This window comes from Pelodiscus sinensis, chromosome 6 (genome assembly GCF_049634645.1).
Source record: "Pelodiscus sinensis isolate JC-2024 chromosome 6, ASM4963464v1, whole genome shotgun sequence".
Lineage (NCBI taxonomy): Eukaryota > Metazoa > Chordata > Testudines > Trionychidae > Pelodiscus > Pelodiscus sinensis.
This window is the reverse complement of record NC_134716.1, coordinates 113,746,437-113,770,987: the sequence shown is the minus strand read 5'-3', so window position 1 is coordinate 113,770,987 and position 24,551 is coordinate 113,746,437. Positions and strand designations below refer to the sequence as shown.

The 24,551-nt window shown below is 42.2% G+C and overlaps 1 protein-coding gene across 4 annotated transcripts in view; it reads left to right on the top strand.

The window, feature by feature from the left end:
* The window catches only part of DCC (DCC netrin 1 receptor), a 994,271-nt gene that overhangs the window by 336,078 nt on the left and 633,642 nt on the right, over positions 1–24,551 (top strand). The gene's annotated exons all lie outside the window — the stretch shown is intronic.

Sequence of the window (24,551 nt, the reverse complement as noted above, 5' to 3'; positions counted from 1 at the left end):
TATTTCACAGGGCAATGGGTTTTCTTTTTATCTGGAGCACTGTGTTGTTAGATCTGGCTTAGACTGAAATAATATTTTGGCTGCCTAGAATTGTAGAAAATTGAACTGGACTTCTTGCAAGTAGATCTCCAGGACTGAACCATATTCTCCTATCTCATTTTACTTACTATGGGAGACCTTCAGGCTCAGGATCCTTGTCTTAAGGACTATGGATAGAAATTGGACATTCACATTCTCTATGATATATTGCAAAATTAGGGTCTCCCAGAGGTGGACCCCTTTATTGCTTCCAGGAACAAAAAGTGTCATCTGCTTTGCTCAAGAGGAGGGCTAGGTTATCTGTCTCTGGAAGATGCCTTTCTCTGATCTTGTATGAAGGGAATAATCTATGCATTTCCGCCAACACCACTACTATTGAGAGATCAGATATGATCAGGCTTGACCTTTTAACTACTATGGACACCAACCCTTGCCCCACACACTATCTAGGGCAGTTGCTCTCAATGAGGCGTATATGTACTCCGGTAGCTATGCAGTGATCTTCAAGGAGGTACCTCAGTTCATCTTGATATTTGCCTAGCTTTGTAAGAGGTTACATAAAAAGTACTAGTGAAGTCAGCCCAAACTAAAATTTCATATAGACAGAGACGGGTTTATACCTGTTCTATATGCTATCCGCTGAAATTATGAGCACAGTATTTATATTCTAATTGATTTATTTTATAATTATACAGGTAGTCCCCGACTTACGCGGATCCGACTTACGTCGGATCCGCACTTACGAACGGCGCTTTCTCGCCCCGAAAGTCGGGGCGAGAAAGCCCCGTTCGTAAGCTGCTCCGGTGCCCCTGGTCTGCTGGAGACCGTCTCCAGCAGACCAGGGGCACCGGGCGGGTTCCCGCGCTTCTGAGGCTTTGCCAGAGCAAAGCCTCAGAGGCGCGGGGAACCGCCGCTGCTACCGCTTCAATCTGGGTGCCTGTGGTCTGCTGGGGACCGTCCCCAGCAGACCACAGGCTCCCGGACTGAAGCCGCAGCCGCAGGGGGGTCCCGCGCCTCTGAGGCTTTGCCAGAGCAAAGCCTCAGAGGCGCGGAGAACCGCCGCTGCTGCCGCTTCAATCTGGGTGCCTGTGGTCTGCTGGGGACCATCCCCAGCAGACCACAGGCTCCCGGACTGAAGCCGCAGCTGCTGCGGGGTCCCTCGCCTCTGAGGCTTTGCCAGAGCAAAGCCTCAGAGGCGCGGCACCCCGCTGCCGCTGCGGCTCTGCTCCCCGTGTCCCTGGTCTGCTGGGGGGGGGGGAGCGCAGCTAGTGTGCTCCCCCCCCCCCCCCCCAGCAGACCAGGCTTTTGTTTTGGACTCTGGGGCAGAGCAGCTGGGGCGCTGCCGATTGGTCCTGTAGCGCCCGCTCTGGGCACTACTGGACCAACCCGGCAGCACCCCAGCTGCTCTGCCCCAGGTCCTGATTCAGCCGCTGCTGGTCAGTTTCAGCAGTGGCTGAATCAGGACGCCTGGGGCAGAGCAGATGGGGTGCTGCTGGGTTGGTCCTGTAGCACCAGGAGCGGCGCTACTGGAGCAACCCAGCAGCACCCCAGCTGCTCTGCCCCAGGCGTCCCCAAGTCAGCTTCTGCTGAAACTGACCAGCGCTGACTACAGGAAGCCCGAGGTAGAGTTGCTCTGCCCCGGGCTTCCTGGAATCAGCTGCTGATCAGTTTCAGCAGCAGCTGACTTGGGGACGCCTGGGGTTCTTAAGTTGATTCTGTATGTAAGTCAGAACTGGCGGTCAGTTTCAGCAGTGTCTGAATCTGGACGCCAGTTCCGACTTACATACAGATTCAACTTAAGAACAAACCTACAGTCCCTATCTTGTACGTAACCCGGGGACTGCCTGTCTAATAAAAATGAGAAAGTTAGACATTTTTCAGAGATTGTGTGCTGTAACACTTTTTGAATTTTTATGTCTGGTTTTTGCCAGCAAGTCATTTTAAAGTGAGATGAAACTTGGTTGTACCCAAGAAAATCACTCCTGAAAGGGGTACAGTTGTAATGAAAGATTGAGATCCACTGCTCTTGAAGATACTCACTCCCCAACCTGACCACTATCACTGATGTCACTGATGATCATCTTGCCCACACCAGCTAGAGCAGTTGTTCTCAACTCGTTTCAGTCCACAGACCACCAGGCCAATCAAAAAAATTTAATTGACCACCTCCTTTTTGAGACATGATAAAAAAAAAAGCAGACAACAAACATTTTGGATTGAAATTTATTTCTTACTAACAGATTTTTGGATTATCTTCTCACTGACAAGCTTTTTCAATGTTTGGAGTGGTACTTGATAATGCACAATGAATATCGCTTTCCACTGCAACCCGATTCCTCTGTTTGGACTTAACATGCAACAAACACAAAAATCCAGTCTCACACACATAAGTTGATGCAAATGGCAAAAGAAATCTGACTGCATGTGCTGACAAATTTGGGTAACTCCCGGTCATGCTGGCCCAAAATTTCTCTATGGTAGACTGCTGGTACATGTATTGAGCCACAAAATCATTTTTCAGATCAAAGAATTCCTCCTGCAGGTGACGCTATGGAAGACACGCTGCGTGCTTGTGAACACAGCGTAAAACAGCCTAACAGCAGTGCCTGCTCATGCCATGTGACTTCAGACAATGTTCCTGTGGACCACTGAAAAAGTCACCATGGACCACCAGTTGAGAACCACAGAGGTAGAGAAACCCATTTTCCTGCCTGACTTCTCATATCAGCCTGCAGAGGCTTTTTTGCTTACTGAGCTCTCCACAGCATCCTGGTACAGTTACCCCCAACCTAATATCTTTAACAGTCATGGGAGACCTGCTTTCCCAACTCGATCCCTATACCACATGGGGATCAAAATTTCCCACCTCAAGAACCAAGGACATAAATCCCCAACCCACCTGAAAACACCCATTCCACTACCAAAGGGGATACGCTCTCTACCAGACTAACCCAACTAGAAGCTTCAGGACAGCTGCATGCTACAATCAACATGTTTTGAGGAACAGCTGCCTCAGAGGGGAGCCTTTGAAATGTCTTTTGTTGGTCTTTTGCTGATAGTGAGTTCAAGTAAATGCACTGGTCTCTGCTTTTCCCTGTCAATTTATTCTCTGGTTGTGTGTTGCCTAAAACCCTGACTCTGAGATCTCTGGGGACAGGGATTTTCTCTGTGATGCTTGTACAGTGACGGGGTGAAAGACCTGATTGGGGTCCTTACATAAAAGAAGGAAGATTCAAGGGAGAGGAAAACATGGTATGTTAAAGGGACAGATCGTTATGGGTACGGGTGAAAGCACTGATGCAGTTGTTTGGTGGAGGAAGAATATGGAATTGCCACATTTTATTGGGTAGAAGATCAGTAAATGGAATTTAAAAGTGGTATTTTTTGAGGAGTGGGAAGAGTATTTTGTTTACAGAATGTCAGATTTATTTCCAAGGAAGTTGGAAAATATTTGAGAGTCTTTATTAAAATGTTGGCAGCCCACCACTGACTTAAGGCATAGGCAGATGGAAGATATGAAAGGGTAGGGAAGAATGGTAAGAGGAGAAAGGAAGCTCTGACAATGCAATATGTTGTGTTAATCATAGCATGAAGCTGTTTTTACATGTTTACAGTGGAAAGTACTTTAAAGAAGAGCAATTCATATTGTTATATGAATATTTTTGGAAAAAGGTACAGAAAGGTGACAGACTGACTTTAATCAAACAAAAGGATCCACTGAGACCAAGGACTTTGAGATGTGTGTTTGGTAAACAAGAGGCAGATGAAATTGGAGAGTAATGGTTCAAAATTGGCGTGGTTGGACATTAGACCTAATTGGTGAGCAAAATATCATATCCTTCAACCCGGTCAGTAGAGCCGTGCACAGATACAAAATTTTGTATCTGCATCCACATCTATAGCCTCAAAAATGAGCCATGGATATCCATAGCCACATGCCTGCAGATATAATGTGGATATCCACAAATTTCACAGTTTTAAATACAAAATTTGCATCCTCACATGCAAAAATGAGCCAGGGATATCTGCATCCACATTCAGGCATGCATGTACCCATGGATATAAAGTGAATATACCCGGATTTGCAATGCTCTACCAGTCGGTAGAAAGAGGGGAATTCTGACACCAGGGGAAGATGGATAGATTGAAAAGAGTAATATTTATGAGACTTGGGTGTGATGGATGGGAGGAGTGCTGGCCAGCACCTGATGACTAAAGGGTAAAACTTAGGTAGCTAGCAAGGGTGTTGGAAGGGGAACAGAAGAACTAATGGGATAAAGTACTGAAATTTAAATTACGTATAGATACCTTGCCTGCTCTCTTTGGCTATGTCTGCACTGCAGCGCTATTTTGGGATACCTCCTGTATACCAAAACACTTATCTCACCTCTTAACAGCAAGCCCATTATTTCAAAATATAACGGGCTTGCTATTCCGATGTCCCTGTAAACCTCATTCCACGAGGAGTAAGAGATGTTTTGGAATAGTGGGTTATTTTGAAATTTGGCACTATCTTATAAGATACACAATTTGGTAGCTCAAATTGCATATCTTATTTCAACCTATGGTGCAGTGTAGACTCTCACTTTGTGTGTAGAAATTCTAAGTTAAGGGCTGGAGGGAGCAGATGCAGTAATCACAATTGTCATGCCTATACAAAATATTGGACATGGCAGTAAACTGGGCCTTGAAGTACAGCTCAGCATAGATCGTGATTAGAGGAAAAGCACGTATTTTGTCACAATCAGGCTATTTTTCTTTATTTTGCTGTTTGGTAAACGGTCTCTTTGTAAAATCCATGTGCTTCCCTCCCCTTCCATTATTTAAGCCATGCCTAGGAATATTTTTCTGTGTTTTAATCTTCTCCTTTCTTAGTTGCTCTGTAACACCTAGCAACCAAATATGCTTCATCAAGTATATCTTTTTGTTTTTATTAATAACATCACCTTTTTTAAGCTGATGATTTGATTCTTGTGTCTTGGAAGGAAACAGGAGGTCTGTGTCTGTGTTTGCATGCCTAAGACTGGGGGTATGTCTACACTACCCCGCTAGTTCGAACTAGCGGGGTAATGTATGCATACCGCACTTGCTAATGAAGCCCGGGATTCACACGGGGTTCGAAGCAGCGGGGATTTAAAAATGGCGGCTCCCCGCTTATGCTAATGAAGCCCGGGAAATTCAAATCCCGGGCTTCATTAGCAAGTGCGGTATGCATACATTACCCCGCTAGTTCGAACTAGCGGGGTAGTGTAGACATACCCTGAGAGGTCAGCTACCAGAGACTGCGGTTTGGTTTCTCTTTCTTTCCAAGTTCTCTTGTGGTTTTTTAAAAAAAAGCATGGGGGTACCCTTCTGGAAGAAGTCCTAGTGCTTCCTTCCTGGGTTCAAGAAGAAAGGGGACTTTTTTTTTTCATTTGGTGGTGGTAACTACCTTCCAAAGTCAGTGAATCTGTGACTCTGGGGAGTTTATGTAAGCAGAGCTTATAGAGGCAAGATATTGACCCCCATCTTGCAGACCCCCATCTTCTGTACTCAGTGACAGAATGGGAAACAGCCCAGACACTTGGATTCATGTTCTCAACTTCCCTCTTATGTGTGTCTCCTTCTCCCCCTGCCCCCCTCAACCTTGTATCTTCTCTTTCCTATCTCTCTCTTTGTCTTCTGTTTCAGTCTGGCTTAGCCAGCAATGACAATTCAGTATTTTGGAGCACTACTATGACCCCATGAGGAAACTAAAAAGCCCTAAATGTAGCCTGATGCTGGTGACAGTTGAGATGTTTTCATAGTGACTGAACAGATCATGTTTCCCTTTTATGAGACTACAAGCCAGCTCCAGATGCAGAGGTTGTATTTTCTATTTTTGCTCCCCTTTTCTGTCCCTTTTTGTGTATACATCCTGCTTTGACTTCAAGGAAATGTGACTCTAACAACAACAGCAACAAGAAGATCCAGTCAACTTTAACTAACTTATTTTGTCCCTCCATCCCTTCAGAAAGGATAGTTAATACCACCATTAATACCACTGAAAGACTGCCAGGAAGAGTTATTCTTCTTTCTGCAATATCTCTACAGCTAGAAAGAAAACAAAGAAGGAATATTGTTAAGATGAATCTTACTTGCTATTTAATATTTCAAGTGTTTTGATTATTTTCCTTTTTCTGTATCTTTAATAAAAGCAAATAATTTGTATATGTTTCCTATAGGATTGAATACGCCAAGGTCTATATAACTGACATCATGTGGAGCTGTTTTGTGCTGTACAGTGACGGGGTCATGTCCAGAAAAATTAATCTGACCTAGATCAAGGACAGAGGAAAAGCACATGCATAGATATTTGGTTAATATATCAGTTGAGGCTTGAAGCTCTGTGATCAATTATGTTACCATAGACATGGTTGCTAAACAGATTCTTTTGCACAGCCTTAAGCTTCCGTCAACATAGAAATCATGACATTGTATTATAGTGAAATTGTCTGATGTGGGTGATAGGCTCTCATGCTGGCAACTGTGTACATCCCTATTCTGTGGGCTTTCTTGTTTCTATGGCAAAAAGAAAAAAACCCAGCAAAATATTAGAGTAAATGGCCTGAGCTTTAATATTCTATGCAGGATTTGGGAAAGGATTCAGTCACTGAGTTACAATCTAATCTTAGATTGTATCGTGGGGAGGCTATAGGGCTGTCCACAGCATTTTAAACACTCACTGTGCTGTTTGGCAACATAACATATATCAATGTTATGTCTTCAGAGATTAAGATTCCAAACCACTGGCATGCACAGGGGCATATATCTTTCTTGCAATAAAGACTATACACCTGATTTCATCTCATTTTTAAAGCATTAACAGTCAGTAAACCAGTCACTCCTAAAAGGTAACAGACCCCTTTGCTTAGAACAAACTGCTCAAGAGTACTGGAAGTATATTGCCCTTTTACAGCCTTCTCCCCTTCTATTTTTTCTTCTCAAAGAGCTATTTGATGAAGAAAATGTGTCCAATGAAAGCTGTCTGTAATCAGTCAAGAAATTTTATGCATGGAATCTGCCATGTACTACAAATCATATTTTCCAGGAACTTCTCAAGGGCTCTTGAGGACTCTGCACTCGCCATTTGTAAAAGTGTTCTTGGCTGAAGTGGGAATGAGAGCAGTGAAGAGAAACTAAGAGCTGCATCCTAGTCTAACATCTTATTAAAAGTCCCAATTTAACAGGCTACTGATTATTGGTATTTCCAGTAATAAGTAGGCCTTCAGATATAGACATTACATTGAGCAATTTGGTTTCTAATCATACCATTCTTGGGTCAGTGATCCAAAGTCTCTGGTTTTAACACTAGCCTAACCAACCCAAAGCATTGCTCTTCTAATGAGGGGGCTTGAGGGAAGAGTCTATTGTTCTTAATACAGTAATTAGCTTTTGAATGAGGTGACCAGCTACATTAATCTGAGAGGGATAAATGTTTCCAGATGGGTAAAATGGGGCTGCTGGATGTGGAACCCAGTTTTTTTTTCTTACCCCTGGTGCCAACTACAGGCTACTGATTGACCCTGGCGGGTCTTCAGCAGTCTGGGCATCTGGCCCAATTACAAGGTCAGAATGACCCCCTTCCAAGTTATGAAAGACTGTAGCAAATTAAAGGCTCATTGTCCTTTCTCAGATCTTCAATCTATTTCTGTGCCCTTTAAACTCAACCGTTTGTTCTGGCTTCCAAATAACTTCTGCCACCTTTGGGGGGGTTATGTTATTTTATGTGAAGTAGTAGAAGAACACGTCAGCCCATTACTTCGGGTTCAACCCAGGGATCCTATAAACAGAACCCATGCCCTGCTTGATTCAGTTGATTGTTGCTGCTTCTCTGGGCTTCTTCCATTCTGATCCCTTTAGCATCACTTTTATCTCATGGTTAAGGGTTTGTCTCCTAAAACCAGTCAGAAAAAAACCCCAACCCACCTCTAGTTATCATGCTGTGGCCACAAAGGAGCACCCGTCCTTGCCTCTCAGGTCCCATAAAGGAACTGACCTGCTATGGTCCTGCAGCTCCTTTGATATTAGCCTTCTAAGTTCCCATTGGCCACTTCCCTGAGGTGTCTCTAGGCAGGCTTGGAGGATGCAACTTTGATGCTTCTTTCCTGTCACTGCCAGAATGGGATGTACTTGTAACCAGGGCCTCCAGCAGTGGCCACAAGGGCCCAGTACACTCTCTCATAATGGGACGTGCTTTTGGCTTGTAATGTTGAAAAATAAGGTAGGATAGGTTCTACAGATTTAAGTCAACTGAAGAAGGAAAAGCAGGAATGAGACTGTCAAATTAGGGTCCTGAACTAGACAGGTAACTGCTTGGCCCCCAATATCGTTATTTTATTAATAGACAAGCCAAAATAATAGATAATACAGAATTATTGCACTTCAGCTTCAGGCTGCACGTATGTCATGCCAAAAATGATTAAGGTGTTTGTTGTAGCAAATTATGACTAAAGCAATAATTGTTGAAAATCATTTATGAGCACACCCTGCCAGCTCACTCACCCTGAGTAATATCTTAGGGTATGTCTACACTACAGCACTAATCCGAACTAACTTAGTTCGAATTAGTGCATCTAGACTTAAAAACTAGTTTGAATTAGCATTTTGCTAATTCAAACTAGCATGTCCACATTGAGTGGACCCTGAACCAAAGTTAAGGATGGCCGGAAGCAGTGCCGGCAGGGCATCAGGTTACGACTTAGTGTGGAGCTGCTGCCTTAGGCTAGCCGAGGGCTGTGCTTAAAGGGACCCAACCCCCATCCTGGACAGACAGTTCTCAGGGTTCCCCGCTTGCTTGTCTACCTCAATGAGGGACAGTAAAGCAGTCCTGTCTTGGAGTGCCCTGAGTGCCCACACTCGGCACATCACAGCACTCAGCCATCAGCCCGGCTGCACTTGCTGCAGGCTGCCATCCGGGGGGTCAATCGGGGGGCTGTCAGGATCCAGGAGACCCTGCAGGACAGCTTCCACCCCTAGGAGCCTGCAGAGCCACCCCAGTCCTCCCCATTGGGGGCTCGTACCCATTCCTCCCTCACCTCCTTCCACTTACCCCTCCCTAGCCCCCCTGCCTGATGTAAAAAATAAAGGACACGTGTGTTCAAAAATAGAAACTCTCTTTATTTAACAAAACTGGGGGTGGGGTGGGGGATTAACCTCTGGTGAGACTGGGAAAAGGAGGTGGGAGCGGGAAAGAGAGAGGGTGGGAGAGGGCAGGGGGAAACCTGGGAGGAGGGAGCTGGAATGGGGAAGCCAGGGGAAGAAGGAGGAGGGGAAGTATAAAACTATGGTACGCCCACATCTTCAGTACTGTGTACAGATGTGATCTCCTCACCCCAGAAAAGATATTTTGGCCTTGGAAAGGGTTCAGAAAAGGGCAACTAAAATGATCCCGGGGTTTGGAACCGGTCCCATATGAGGAGAGGCTAAAGTGACCGGAACTTTACAGTTTGGAAAAGAGGAGACTGAGGGGGGATATGATAGAGGTCTATAAAATCATAAGTGGTGTGGAGAGGGTGCATAAAGAAAAGTTCTTCATTAGTTCCCATAATAGAAGGACTAGAGGACACCAAATGAAATGAATGGGTAGCAGGCTTCAAACTAATAACAGAAAGTTCTTCTTCACAAAGCAAAGAGTCAACCTGTGGAACTCCTTGCCACAGGAGGCTGTGAAGGCTAGAACTAGAACAGAGTTTAAAGAGAAGTTAGATAAAGTCATGGAGGTTGGGTACATGGAGTGCTATTAGCCAGGGGGTAGGAACGGTGTCCCTGGCCTGTTTGTGGAAGGCTGGAGATGGATGGCACGAGACAAATGGCTTGGTCATTGTCTTCGGTCCATCCCCTCCGGGGTAGCTGGTGTTGGCCGCTGTTGGCAGACAGGCTACTGGGCTAGATGGACTTTTGGTCTGATCCAGTACAGCCATTCTTATGTCCTTATGTTCTAAACTCAGGGCTCAGGGTCAGGAGTCTCACTGGACCACCTTGATTTTTCATGCAAACCTGCTTCTGGGTTCGCATGTGGCCTTTGGTGGCCAGGCTGGCAGCTATCCTGCCCTCGATGGCCACTTTCCTGTGCTTAGTGCGGAAGTCGTGGACGTTGGAGGCCTCCCCTCAAACCTGGATGAGGTCCACGATCTCCGCACTAGACCAGGCGGGTGCCCACCTCTTGCTGCCCCGGGCAGGCTCCTGGGAGCCACCAGCCTAGTCCTGGGAAGAGGCGGAAGGCTGGGTGGCAGCGGGTGGCTGGCTCATGCCCTGTCAGGTGCAGGGTCTGCTGACTGGGTGCTGGCAGGCTTGCACCTAGCACGGGCACCGTAGCCAGACCGTGCCACTTTAAGGGCTCCGGGGCTGGGAGGGGGGGCAGAAGAATTTCCCTGGTTGTGCCCAGAGTGGCTACCAGGGCAAGCTGGGAAAGGCTAGCCTCCCACTAGTTCAAATTAAGTGGCTACACAGCCCTTAATTCGAACTACTTAATTCAAACTAGGCGTTAGTCCTCGTAGAATGAGATTTACCTAATTCGAATTAAGCGCTCCACCAGTTCGAATTAAGTTCCAACTAGTGGTTTGCATGTGTAGCGCCTATTAAAGTTAATTTGAACTAACGGCTGTTAGTTCAAATTAACTTTGTAGTGTAGACATACCATTACTGTGTTCTTGTTGATTCAATTCCAGTTGCAATCCATTGGGCTATTCATGTGGTAAAATTCTATTTGGGGTGAGTCATTTTGTTAAAACTGAGCCTTTTGTACTATTCAGTAGTGATGGGGGTAAAAGACACTCAGCATAGAAGGCCCATATAATGGTCTGTTTGCCAACCTGAACCTCAGTTGAACCTATAAAAACTAAGGGGTGAATGGACCTTCAGACTTTAACCTTTTAAGCATTTAAAAATTCATACTCCACAACACTGGCCAAACTTGTACAAAAGTTATGAGGTAGTCTTGCTCCAGAAGTGAGCTGACAGAAGGTAGTTTTAAGAAGAAACAGCAAAATATAATGTTTTGTTAAGAAAGTCAGGGATATAACAAAATTGCAGCCTATACTTGTGAAACATCCAGTGCTTTTGGCTACCTGGTATAACTGAACATCTTACCATATGCTTTTGCTTATGGAAATAAATGAATATAAATGTCTACACAAGTATCAATGGGAAATGTCTTTATCCCTGTTGAATGGCACCTTATAATACCTAAACAGAATAGAATGGCCCCTGGATTCCGATAACATACACAGGGTCTTTCATGCTTTCCAGCCGCTTTTAGTTATTGTGAGGTTTTGGAGGTTACTGCAAACAACTCAAACCCTATTTTTTTAATTCTTGAAAGAATATACCTTTAATGTTATGCCACGCTAACTACAGAAATTTTCCTAAATACCTAGATATTTCTGACACAAAATGGGTTTTTTCTCTCACTGGTAAAAGCAAAGTCAATTCAGTTTATTGCAAAGAATAATTTGGATAGAACAATATTTTAAAAAATATAATAGGACTTTCAGGATGCATATTGTATCACTTCTGAATAACAGTATGAGAAGCTCAATTACATAACCTCTCTATTTAAAATATCTTTCAATGCATTTTCAGTGTAAAATTCTTTCAGTACATTTTTTAGATTATGTATTTTAATTACAACTAGTTATAAAATACTTAGTTGTATTATGGTGGCACATGGAGTGCTGAAATTTTGCAAATGGATAGGGATGGTAATGTGAATTTCACTTATTTTTTATTTTATTTTATTTTATTTTATTTTATTTTATTTTATTTTATTTTATTTTATTTTATTTTATTTTATTTTATTTATAATTGTTCCTAAAATGCCCAGTGGGAAACATGACACCATTCTGCTAGATACTTTATGTTCACCTAACGAGCAGAGCTAATTGGAATTTTTCCAACAATAAAGTTTAGTCAGAAAATTACAATTTTGAGTCCAAAGTGTTTTGCCTGAAATATCGCTGGATCAATTAACTTTGGCAAATCCAAAACAGGGTTCCCAGTAAACCCAGCCTGAATTTATAGTACACAGCTAGAAACCCCTGTCCTCTCCAACATTGGTGGTTCAAGAGTATATATTCCGAGACTGTTCAATATAATAATTACACTAACAGTATTGCCAGATCCAGAATAACAGAAAACTAGTGAATATGATCATGGCTGAGCCAGAAGAAAGAGAAGTCTGAATCCCAGCTCAAAGCTGTCCAACCGGTAAAGAATTTTCCTAAATTTTAAAACTTTATCCCACTAATAATTTTTAAAATAACTATTTATATGGCACAGTATGTTTAATTAACAACAAGGAGATGAGGAGCTTTACTATTTACAAGTATTTTAAGGCATTAAGAACCTAAGGTTAAAAATGAATTATTTAGAGGGACACAAGGGCTATCCATTGCCCAGGGGTAATAAGATAAAATAAAGTAAATGTCAACTGAATATAAGGCAATCCTAGTCTGGGGGCAGTACCAGAAAATATAACGGAGAGCACCAGGTCTATTCCTTTTCTAATTTCTATGATTCTATAATAGTCTTTTTTTACAAGAGGTAAGCATCCTTTAACATATGTCTTCCCAAGTTTCCAAGTACTAATTGTATTCTTCTTCTCATCCCAAAGCATCTTTGCTGTATTGTTGTTCACCATTTTTTGTTCCTCTCTTAATCCCAGAGTTGTCATGGCTCTGCATACAATGACTAGTCAACTAGTCGCCAATAGGCCTCTAAATCTGACTGACCTTGACTGTGTTGTTGTTTTCTTTGGCATGCTATTTCTCTTCTACAGTGTCCCCCAACTTAGCAATCTTTTTTCTTGCAAACAATCTCATACTCATGTGTGTCTTAAGTATTGTTATGTAACACTGAAAATTAGCCATGCTGCAAGATGAATTCATAAACCACAGTAAAATATAGATAGTGACTTTTAAAATAATTTTGTTGAAGAAAACCAAAACCAATTTCTTTCCAAAATTTCCCTGTGGATCTCTAAAAATTAAGTTTTTTTTGATAAATGCTAAAATAACATAGGCCTAAATCTTAGTAATTCAGTAGAGTACACAACACATCTGAAAAACTCTGATAAAAATATGACCATCTGACAATAAATTTAGTAGTTTGTCACTAGACTTTTATGAAGTCTTTATCAATGATGTTTACTGTTTTTCTTTGTGTATTCAACACATGGTTTTTAATTCAAATTCAGTACGTTATTAAGGCCTGTGAGTTGATCTGATTCTATTATCTATTGAGTTTTGAATAATTTATGGACAAAGTTGTACCTTGGCAGCACATTGAGTACTGGTGTGTAGGATCACTTAGAAATCATTCAGAAATTGGTTAATTTGGTTCTTTTGAAGGATTAGATGATCCTGAATGTTCCTTTTTCTTCTTCCCCCCTCGCTTATTTAAAGTCACATGTCCTAATGTGTGTATGTGTGAGTGCTTCCTATATCACTTGATGACCAATGCTAATTTAATGGTGTTTTTGCTGAACGAAATGGACAGTTCCTGAGCACATACTTGTGCCATTGCTGTTTAATGTCCCATTGTTATAACAGTAAAATGTACATGTATATATCCATATATATACAAATGTCCATTCTATCACACTATTAAAGTATATTAAGCCCCATTGTAATAAAAATGAAAAATTAATTGTGCTGTGATCTGAAACTTAGAAGGACATACTGGGAAATCAAAGTATGTGCCTGACTCTTCACTTGCACCTTGAATTTGGGCCTGATTCCCCAGCCTTGTACTTGGCATTCAGACTTGTGCAAAGTTAAGTATAAAAAAGCCTTATCATTCTGATGCAGTGTTTTACATGTGCTTTGCACCTAATTTACACCATGATTTTTTATTTGACTATTCAAGATGGGGAAATTTAAATGCCTTTTTTTCACAACACGTTTGTTCTTGAAGAATAATAATAAAATACTTTATGCCACATCCCCCTTTCTTTGCTCATTTTCCCTAATTCTACCTGATGAGACTAACTTCCTCATAAGTCTTGCATCGGACCAGGGGTAGCTTGATCTTGCTCATTTTGAAATCTGACAAGATATTAATCCAGAATGTAATAACTGCACTTAATGACAATTTTTTAGTGAGTAACTTCAAAAATATGAGGGAAGATGCTCTGACAGTACAATCTATGTGCTTTGCTTAAAATTTGGATGTAAAAATATTGGTAGAGCCCTGCGCAGATACAAAATTCTATATCTGCATCCATATGTATCTGCAAAATTGAGCCATGGATATGTGTATCCACAGTCATGAAGTGGATATTTGTGGATTTGCTGGGCTCTAAATATAGGTTGATTTCAGTGAAGCATCTGGCATGAGTATGTGAATCAGGCTTTGGTTGTGATTTTCTGTACCTCACTTACATTTAGTGTTACCTCCAGGCAGTAACTGCTTTCCAGAAAACTAGCAGATTTCGTGAATCATGATCTAGTAGCTATTAGATCAGCCAGCCAGTTAACCTGCCATAGAAGAAGTGTTCCCTACAGCACATTTTGTCATGTTATATCCATTCTAGCTTTAAAAATCCCAAATGGTGTGATTTCCTAGGGAGTCTGCTGCGTATATATCTCTTGGGAAGTTTACCTTGACAGTAAGCCTCCCTTTTCCCTTTATGAATTTGATCCTATCTGTCCTTTATTACACGAAAAAAAAGATGTGTTATGGTCTTAATGCTTTTAAGCTTGAAAATAAATGGATGTATTGATCATTACTGACGTCACTCTTCTGTTTCCTTTTCAAGCATAACTTAACATTTGTGATTTAACATTTGAATTGTTACAAAGGAAAAATAATTTAATTTAATGATCTATTTTCTTAAATTGGCTATTCCTGCAAGCGCTCCCATGGAAGAGGCAAGGAATCTATTAGTATGCACCTGTCTTTGTGAGAAACATCTTTTGTGACTCAGGCAAATTCCCTTACACCTATAGTTATCAGCAAATTATTTGGATTTTTGTTGTTGTTCTTCTTCTTCTTCTTCTCATCCAATATTTTGCTTCCAGCTTCACCAGCCATTCAGGTATTGAGGAAAGACTAGACCTGGTCCCTCTATTACTTCCTAGCATTTCAGGCTTCACATGCAGTCTATTGTAAGTGCTTTTCCATTGGAACATTTCCTCTTGCTCATAGAATCATAGAATATTAGGACTGAAAGGGACCTCGAGAGGTCATTGAGTCCAGTCCCCTGCTCTCATAGCAGGACCAAGTACTGTCTAGATCATCCCTGATAGACATTTATCTAACCTACTCTTAAATATCTCCACAGATGGAGATTCCACAACCTCCCTGGGCAATTTATTCCAGTGTTTAACTATCTTGACAATTAGGAACTTTTTCCTTATGTCCAACCTAAACCTCCCTTGCTGCAGTTTAAGCCCATTGCTTCTTGTTCTATTCTCAGAGGCCAAGATGAACAAGTTTTCTCCCTCCTCCTTATGACACCCTTTTAGATACCTGAAAACGGCTATCATGTCCCCCTCAATCTTCTCTTTTCCAAACTAAAGAAACCCAATTCTTTCAGCCTTCCTTAATAGGTCATGTTCTCTAGACCTTTAATCATTCTTGTTGCTCTTCTCTGGACCCTCTCCAATTTCTCCACATCCTTCTTGAAATGTGGTGCCCAGAACTGGACACAATACTCCAACTGAGACCTAACCAGCACAGAGTAGAGCGGAAGAATGACTTCTCGTGTCTTGCTCACAACACACCTGCTAATGCATCCCAGAATCATGTTTGCTTTTTTTGCAACAGCATCACACTAGTGACTCAGACTTAGCTTGTGGTCCACTATATCCCCCAGATCCCTTTCTGCTGTATTCCTTCCTAGACAGTCACTTCCCATTCTGTATGTGTGAAACTGATTGTTCCTTCCTAAGTGGAGCACTTTGCATTTGACTTTATTAAACTTCATCCTGTTTACCTCAGACCATTTCTCCAATTTGTCCAGATCATTTTGAATTATGACCCTATCCTCCAGAGCAGTTGCAACCCCTCCCAGCTTGGTATCATCTGCAAACTTAATAAGCGTACTTTCTATGCCAATATCAAAATCGTTGATGAAGATATTGAACAGAGCCGGTCCCAAAACAGACCCCCTACAGAACCCCATTTGTTGTGCCTTTCCAGCAGGATTGTGAACCATTAATAACTACCCTCTGAGGGTATGTCTACACTACAATGTTAGTTCGAACTAACGGACGTTAGGACGAACTAACATTCATAGCCGCTACACTAGCGCTCCGCTAGTTCGAATTTGAATCGAACTAGCGGAGCGCTTAGTTCGAACTAGGAAAACCTCATTTTACAAGGATTAAGCCTAGTTCGAACTAGCTAGTTCGAATTAAGGGGTGTGTAGCCCCTTAATTCGAACTAGTGGGAGGCTAGCCCTCCCCAGCTTTCCCTGGTGGCCACTCTGGCCAACACCAGGGAAACTCTATGCCCCCCTCCCGGCCCCGGACCCCTTAAAGGGGCACGGGCTGGCTACGGTGCCCGTGCCAGGTGCAAGCCTGCCAGCACCCAGCCAGCAGACCCTGCACCTGGCACGGCACAGAGCCACCCACCCGATGTCCCCCAGCCCACCCCCTTTTTCCGGGACCAGGCTGGCGGCTCCCGGGAGCTTGCCCTGGACCACAAGAGGCGGGCACCTTCCTGGGCTAGTGCGGACATCGTGGACCTTGTCCACGATCTCCGCACTAGGCACAGGAAAGTGGCCAGCTAGGGCAGGAGAGCTGCCAGCCTGGCCACCCAGGAGCAGGTGTGCATGAAAATCAAGGGGGTCCACTGAGACCCCCGACCCTGAGCCCTGAGCTTACAATGGCCGTCCTGGGTCAGACCAAAGGTCCATCTAGCCCAGTAGCCTGTCTGCCGACAGCGGCCAACCCTAGGGACCCTGGAGGGGATGGACCGAAGACAGTGACTCTTGGGCCATTTGTCTCGTGCCATCCCTCTCCAGCCTTCCACAAACTTTGGGCAGGGACACCACTCCTACCCCCTGGCTAAGACTACTCCATGGACCCAACCTCCATGGCTTGATCTCACTTCCCTTTAAACTCTGTTCTAGTTGTAGCCTTCACAGCCTCCTGCAGCAAGGAGTTCCACAGGTTAACTATTTGCTTTCTGAACAACAACTTTCTCTTACTAGTTTCAAGCCTGCTACCCATTCCTTTCCTTTGGTGTCCTCTAGTCCTCCTTTATGGGAACTAATGAAGAACTTTTCTTGATGCACCCTCTCTACCCAACCCCTGCTTTTAGAGACCTCTATCCTGTCCCCCCTCCGTCTCCTCTTTTCTAAGCTGAACAGTCCCAGTCTCTGTAGCCTCTCTTCATCTGGGACCTGTTCCCAACCCCTGATCATGTTAGTTGCCCTCCCTTCTCCCAGCCTTTCTCTTCCCCTCTCCCGCCTCCTTTTCCCAGTCTCCCCCAGTTTTGTTCAATAAAGACAGAGTCAATGTTGGAAGAAACGTTATCTTTATTTTGTACATCAATAAGAAGGGGGGCTAGGGAAGGGTAAGTGGAAGGAGGTGAGGGAGGAATGGGGTACGAGCCCCCGATGGGGAGGACTGGGCTAGCTCTGCGGGCTTCTGGGGGTGGAAGCTCTCCTGCAGCCCCCCAATTGCCCCCTCTCCTCAGATGGCAGCCTGCGGCAAGTGCAGCCGGGCTGATGGCCGAGTGGTGTGATGTGCCCAGTGTGGGTACTCCAGGCAATCCAAGCCAGGACTGGTTTTCAAGCGGGGCACCCCTTAGAACTGTCTGTTCGGGGTGGGGGTCGGGACCCTTTAAGCGCAGCCCTCGGCTAGCCTGAGACAGCATCTCCACACTCTAAGTCCTCCTCTGATGCCCTGCCAGCACTGCTTCCGGCCATCCTTTAGCCCTGTTCAGAGTCCTCTCAATGTGGACTTGCTAGTTCGAATTAGCAAAACGCTAATTCAAACTAGTTTTTAGTTCTAGACATGTTAGTTTGAATTAGCTTAGTTCGAATTAACTAATTCAAACTAAGTTAGTTCGAACTAGCGCTGTAGTGTAGACATACCCTGAGTATGGTTATCCAGCCAGTTATGCACCTACCATATAGTAGCCCCATCTAAGTTGTATTTGCCTAGTTTATTGATAAGAATATCATGTGAGACCATATCAAATGTCTTACTAAAGTCTTGGTATACCACATCCACCGCTTCTCCCTTATCCACAAGACTTGTTATCCTATCAAAGAAAGCTATCAGATTGATTTGACATGATTTGTTCTTTACAAATCCATGCTGGCTGTTCCCTATCAGCTTGCCTCCTTCCAAGCATTTACAATTGATTTCCTAATTACTTGCTCCTTTATCTTCCCTGGCACAGAAGTTAAACTAACTGGTCTGTAGTTTCCTGGGTTGTTCTTGCTTCCCTTTTTATAGATGGGCACTATATTTGCCCTTTTCCAGTCTTCTGGAATCTCTCCTGTCTCCCATGATTTTCCAAAGGTGATAGCTAAAGGCACAGATACCTCTTCTATCAGCTTCTTGAGTATTATAGGATGTGTTTCATCAGGCCCTGGTGACTTGCAAGCATCTAACTTTTCTAGGTGATTTTTAACTTGTTCTTTTTTTTTATCTTCTAAACCTGCCCCTTTCCTGCTAGCATTCACTATGTTAGGCATTCCTTCAGACTTCTCAGTGAAGACCGAAACAAAGAAGTCATTAAGCATCTCTGCCATTTCCAAGTTCCCTGTTACTGTTTCTTTCTCCTCACTGAGCAGTGGGCCTACCCTGTCCTTGGTCTTCCTCTTGCTTCTAATGTATTTATAAAAAGTCTTCTTGTTTCCCTTTATTCCCGTAGCTAGTTTGAGCTCATTCTGTGCCTTTGCCTTTCTAATCTTGCCCCTGCAATCCTGTGTTGTTTGCCTATATTCATCCTTCATAATTTGTCCTAGTTCCCATTTTTTATATGACTCCTTTTTTACTTTTAGATCATGCAAGATCTTGTGGGTAAGCCAAGGCGGTCTTTTGCCATATTTTCTATCTTGCCGACACAGCAGAATAGTTTGCTTTTGGGCCCTTAACAATGTCCCATTGAAAAACTGCCAACTCTCCTCACTTGTTTTTCCCCTCAGTCTTGCTTCCCATGGGACCTTACCTATCAGCTCTCTGAGCTTACCAAAATCTGCCTTCCTGAAATCCATTGTCTCTATTTTGCTGTTCTCCCTTGTACCCTTCCTTAGGATTGTGAACACTATGATATGGATTTTAGTGTTAATGTTGATATGGGATTTTAGTGTTAGTACACAAGATGAGGTGCTGGTGAGGCCTCAGCTGGAGTACTGTGTTCAGTTCTGGGCACCTCACTTTTTGGAAAGACAAGAACAATTTGGAGTCCAGAGAAGAGGAACAAAAATGATAAAAGGTTTAGAAATCCTCACCCCTAAAGAAAGGTTAACTTAAACTGGGAAAAGAAGACTGGGAGCTATAACTGTCTTCTAATCGATTAAGAGCTGTTACAAACAGGACAATCATCAGTTGTTCCCCATGTCCATAGGAGGTAGGACATGAAATAATGGGCTTAATCTTCAGCAAGGAAGATTTAGGTTAGATACTAGAAAAAAAAACATCTTTCTAACTATAAGAGTAAGTTCTGGAATTGGTTTAAAAGGATGTTGTAGAACCCCCAGTCACTGGAGGTTTTAAAGAAGAGGTTAGAAAAACATATAACAGGGATAGTTTAGGTTCAGATGGTCCTGCTTTAGTGATGGAGGCTGGACTTGATGATCCTTGAGGTCACTGCCAGTCCTATATTTGAATGTGGGTTCTTCATGCTTAATGAGAGTTTTGTACCCTTCAGGCTATAAAGTTGAAGCTGTTCCACTTCATAAAAGATCTTTAGACACTGAATCAGAAAATCAGAGAGAGAGAGACTCAAAATCCCAGTGGTTAGGGCACACATATGTAAGGTTGGAGACCCAAGCCCAATGACTATATATAAATAAAGGGACAGCTTCAACATGAGAGACTGAAAGCCCCACAACAGCATATCTCACAGTCCCGAGGTTAGGCCATTTCTTTTCAATGTGTGACACCAAGTTCAGACCCCTGCCCTGCACTAGGCACAGGTGGAACCAGAACCTGGCTCCTCTACATCCCGGAGTGCCAGTGCTAAAAGTTACAAAGGATGCATCATCTCCTCCTGAATCCATTTGGTGAATATTGCCCTTTGTTTCTTTTGCTTTTATGTTTAAGTGCCCAGAATTTAAACCAAATGTTTCTACCCAGTTTTGGTAAGGCATGATTTCCAGTTATAAAACTACTGATTTTTTTTTTGAGGAGGTCAGCAAACATGTGGGCAATGGGAGTCAGGTGGATGCACTGTATGTGTACTTTCAGAAAGTCTTTGACAAGGTCCCTCATCATAGGCTGCTAAGGAAACTAAGCAGTCATGGGATGAAAGGGAAGGATTACCTCAAAAAAGATATTTTGGCCTTGGAAAGGGTTCAGAAAAGGGCAACTAAAATGATTAGGGGTTTGGAACGGGTCCCATATGAGGAGAGGTTAAAGCGACTAGGACTTTTCAGTTTAGAAAAGAGAAGACTAAGGGGGGATATGATAGAGATCTATAAAATCATGAGTGGTGTGGAGAGGGCTGATAAAGAAAAGTTATTTTTTAATTCCCTAAATAGAAGAACTAGAGGACACCAAATGAAATTAATGGGTAGCAGGTTTAAAACCAATAAAAAAAAGTTCTTCTTCACACAATGTGTAGTCAACCTGTGGAACTCCTTGCTAGAGGAGGCTGTGAAGGCTAGAACTGAACAGAGTTTAAAGAGAAGCTAGATAATTTAATGGAGGGTAGGTCCATAAAAGGCTATTAGCCAGGGGATAAAATGGTGTCCTTGGCCTCTGTCTGTCAGAGGCTGGAGAGAGATGGCAGGAGACAAATGGCTTGATCATTGTCTTCGGTCCACCGTTTCTGGGGCACCTGGTGCTGGCCACTGTCGGCAGACAGGATACTGGGCTAGAAGGACCTTTGGTCTGACCCAGTACGGCCGTTCTTATGTTTATCAGTAACTGGAAACGAAGGGTAAAAAAAATGGTCAGCTTTCAAAAAGGAAATAAATAAATAGCAGGGTCCCCTCAGGATCTGCCCTGGAACCAGTGGTGTTTAAAATACTCATAAATTATCTGGAAAAGAAGGCAAGCAGCGGGACAAATTAGTCGACTACATTAAATTTTTCAAGATAGTTAAATCCAAATCTTACTGAAAATTGTTACAAAGGGATCCACTAAATTGGGAGACTAAGCAACAAAATGGCAGATTAAATTCAATATTGATAAGTGAAAAGTAATTCATATTGGAATATATAACCCAACTATTAACAAAAAGGATGAGGTCTAAATTTAGATGTTGTTACTCAGTAAAGAGATCTTGGAGTCATTGTGCATAGTTCTCTGTGAACATCCTTTCAATATGAAGCAACAGTCAAAAGAACCTAACAATGTTACAATCCATTAGGAAATGGATAGATAAAAAAACAAAAATAGTGTAATGTCGCTGTGTAAATCCAGATTATGCCCAAATCTGGAGTACTGAGTGCAGCTCAAGATACCCTATGTCAAAAAATGGTATATTAGAACTGAAAGAGGTGTAGAGAATGGCAACAAAAGTGGTTAAGGGTATGGAATACCTTCCATGTCAGGGGAGATTTAAAAGATTGCAACTGTTCATCTTAGAAAAGAGATGACTAAGGTGGGATATGATGGAGATGTATAAAATCATGAATGGGGTGGAGAAAGTGAATAAGGAAGCATTATTTACCTCTTCATCTAGTGGGTCACTCAAGAAAATTAATGGGCAGTAAGGTTAAATCAAACTAGAACGTCTTCACACCATGCACAGCCAGCATGTGGAACTAGATACCAGGGGATGATATGAAGGCCTGGGGTCTAAGGCAGTCTTTACTCACCACAATACTCCCCCTCTATGGTCCAGGTGCCCTCTTCAAAGTTCAACTTGGAGGCAGATGATAAGTCACAGTTCCACTGGCTCTGATCCCTCTTAGCATAACTTAGACTGTGTCTATACAGTAGCGTTATTTTGGAATAACATCTGTTATTCTGAAATAACATAGTGTACATCTACACAACAAGCCCATTATTTTGAAATAAATTTGAACTAACAGGCTTCTTACTCTGAATTCTGTAAATGTCATTTCATGAGGAATAAGGCAAGTCAGGGAAGAGTATTCTATTTTGAACCAAAAGTCAAAATAAGTTATTTCGACTTAAGCTACACAATTTGCATTGCTCAAGTTGCGTAGCTTATTAAGACTTTAGCCCTGCTCTATAGATGTGCCCTCAGTGATCTAAATATTTATTCTGAGACCTCTAGAAGCTCAGGTTCAAATCCCGTAATTCAACGGAACCCATCATCTTTCTGAGGTAGATGAACTGAATACCACTGTATGTGCAGGTCTTTCACACTAGATATTGACGTCTTATCTGTGCTGCATTCATAATAAAGTTCTCAAGCAGTTTTCATGAGAGTAGAGATTTTTCACAGATATTTTTATGGAAACTTCACCATGTGGAGTACAGATGTGGAGTACGATGAGTGCTGGCTGCTTGCCACCCTTCACTGAGGATGTGTCTGCATTTCAGAAGTACTTTATTTATATGGTTTCCACAGCATGATGAGATCCTTTAGGGGTGGAGGGTTCCGTGCGCATGTGAAATATTAAAAACAAACCTTTGGGAATCATTCTACACCCATTCATTTCCTTGTAATCTGCAGTGCAATTTACAGCACAGAGAGAGGCAAAAATCCTGAAATATTAAATCCTTATTTGTGATATAGAGGAGTTAATAAGGATTTTCTTATGAAATACATAGAACTGAGCAAATAATTCACAATGAATAATTTATTAGACAAAGCTAGCATAACAATTATTAAGAGCAGATCACAGGTTCTTGGGATATATTTGTTTTTTAATTATATTTGCTGAAGCATGTGATATTCTTTTTCAAAATTGTGAACAGTTCAGTACAAGAATTTTATACTTATGTTTGACATGATAGCTGTGTTTTGTTTTATTTGGTCAGATAATTGTCACCACATGTTGTCAGATCCCTAACTGAATGACCATTCAGACCACTTGAAATAAATACCTTGTGAAGTGTGGATTTTAAATTTACTTTCCATTTAGCTTTGCGATTTGCTTTCTACGAGGATTCATGCCAGTAAAAGTCAATAAACTAAATGTTCACATAAAGTGAGTACAAAAGGTTGAACGATCCCAGCTAAAGTAAATTTGATTTTTTTAAATAGGAATATTTGTGAACAATGCTTTGTGGAATTTACTGATCTCTAGAAATCAGATTCCTTTTTTGACAATCCCTCCCCCTTTTTCTGAATTTCTCTCACTTGTCCTAGATAAGTAATAGAGATATAGCCACCTGCAGGGATTTGTATAGGTTAATTTGATTGTGTGGCTTGAAATGATCTTGTGACCACCTTACATGCTCTCTTGTTTCCAGTTTAACCTCTCTAATGGTAGCGTGACCTCCTGCATTTGAAATCTATACACATTTCAAAGGTGGTGTTTAATAAGATGAGGGGAGCTGTTTACAACCCTTCTAGTTGCCCTTTGTGACCTCAGGTGGGCAAATGAGAAGCAGGTCATTTTAGATGCCCCAGAACGTCATTGCAGGAAGGAGACATTTAAATGATCTGAGTCAATCTCCCAAGTTTCAAAAAGCACAGTCTCAAAGATAATTAATTAAAGCATGGCAGATTTTTCTACTTTCAATTTCTGCCTGCATTTGAACAATAGAATTATTTAGTGTGCACTTTACAGCTTGGGGTTTTGATTGACAAGCTAGGTGTGGGGAAACTTATGTCTCCAGATTTCACTTCATGCCATAATTGATGTTGGATGATCATCTATTTACAGGGAGAAATGTATAATTCTTAAAACCTCTTATTCTGCATTCACCTCTAGATACGACAATTCTTCATTGACAGGCAATTGTTTGGATGACGCAAAGGTCTCTTCCAGTTCTAATATTCAAGATGCTCTGCAAGCCTTTAGAATGGAAATAAAAAAACATGTTCTTCAGTGCAAAATGTTCCAGAAAAGCTTTCAATTTGAAAAGATTCAAATGATTAACATATATTAGGCTATTGTTTTCATGCGAAACAAACAATCGAACAAAAGAAAATGGCCCTGATTTTACTTAAATCGAACCTTTGCACCTTGCATAATACCCCTTCTTTAATCTGAATAAGATTCAGAGTAAAATTAGCCTGATATGAAATTAAGTTCAATAGAAGAGAGAATGCTAATGCAAACTATTAAATGCATGTGTTTTGAATACAGAGATAAAAATGGGGATGTTTACAAGTAAGTGGTATCTTAAAGGACACACCAAAAAGTCTGAAGAGAAAAAAGCAATTTAATGGAGTGCAAGATGTTAAGTTTCTTAATCTTTTCCATAGCAATCAACTCTGGT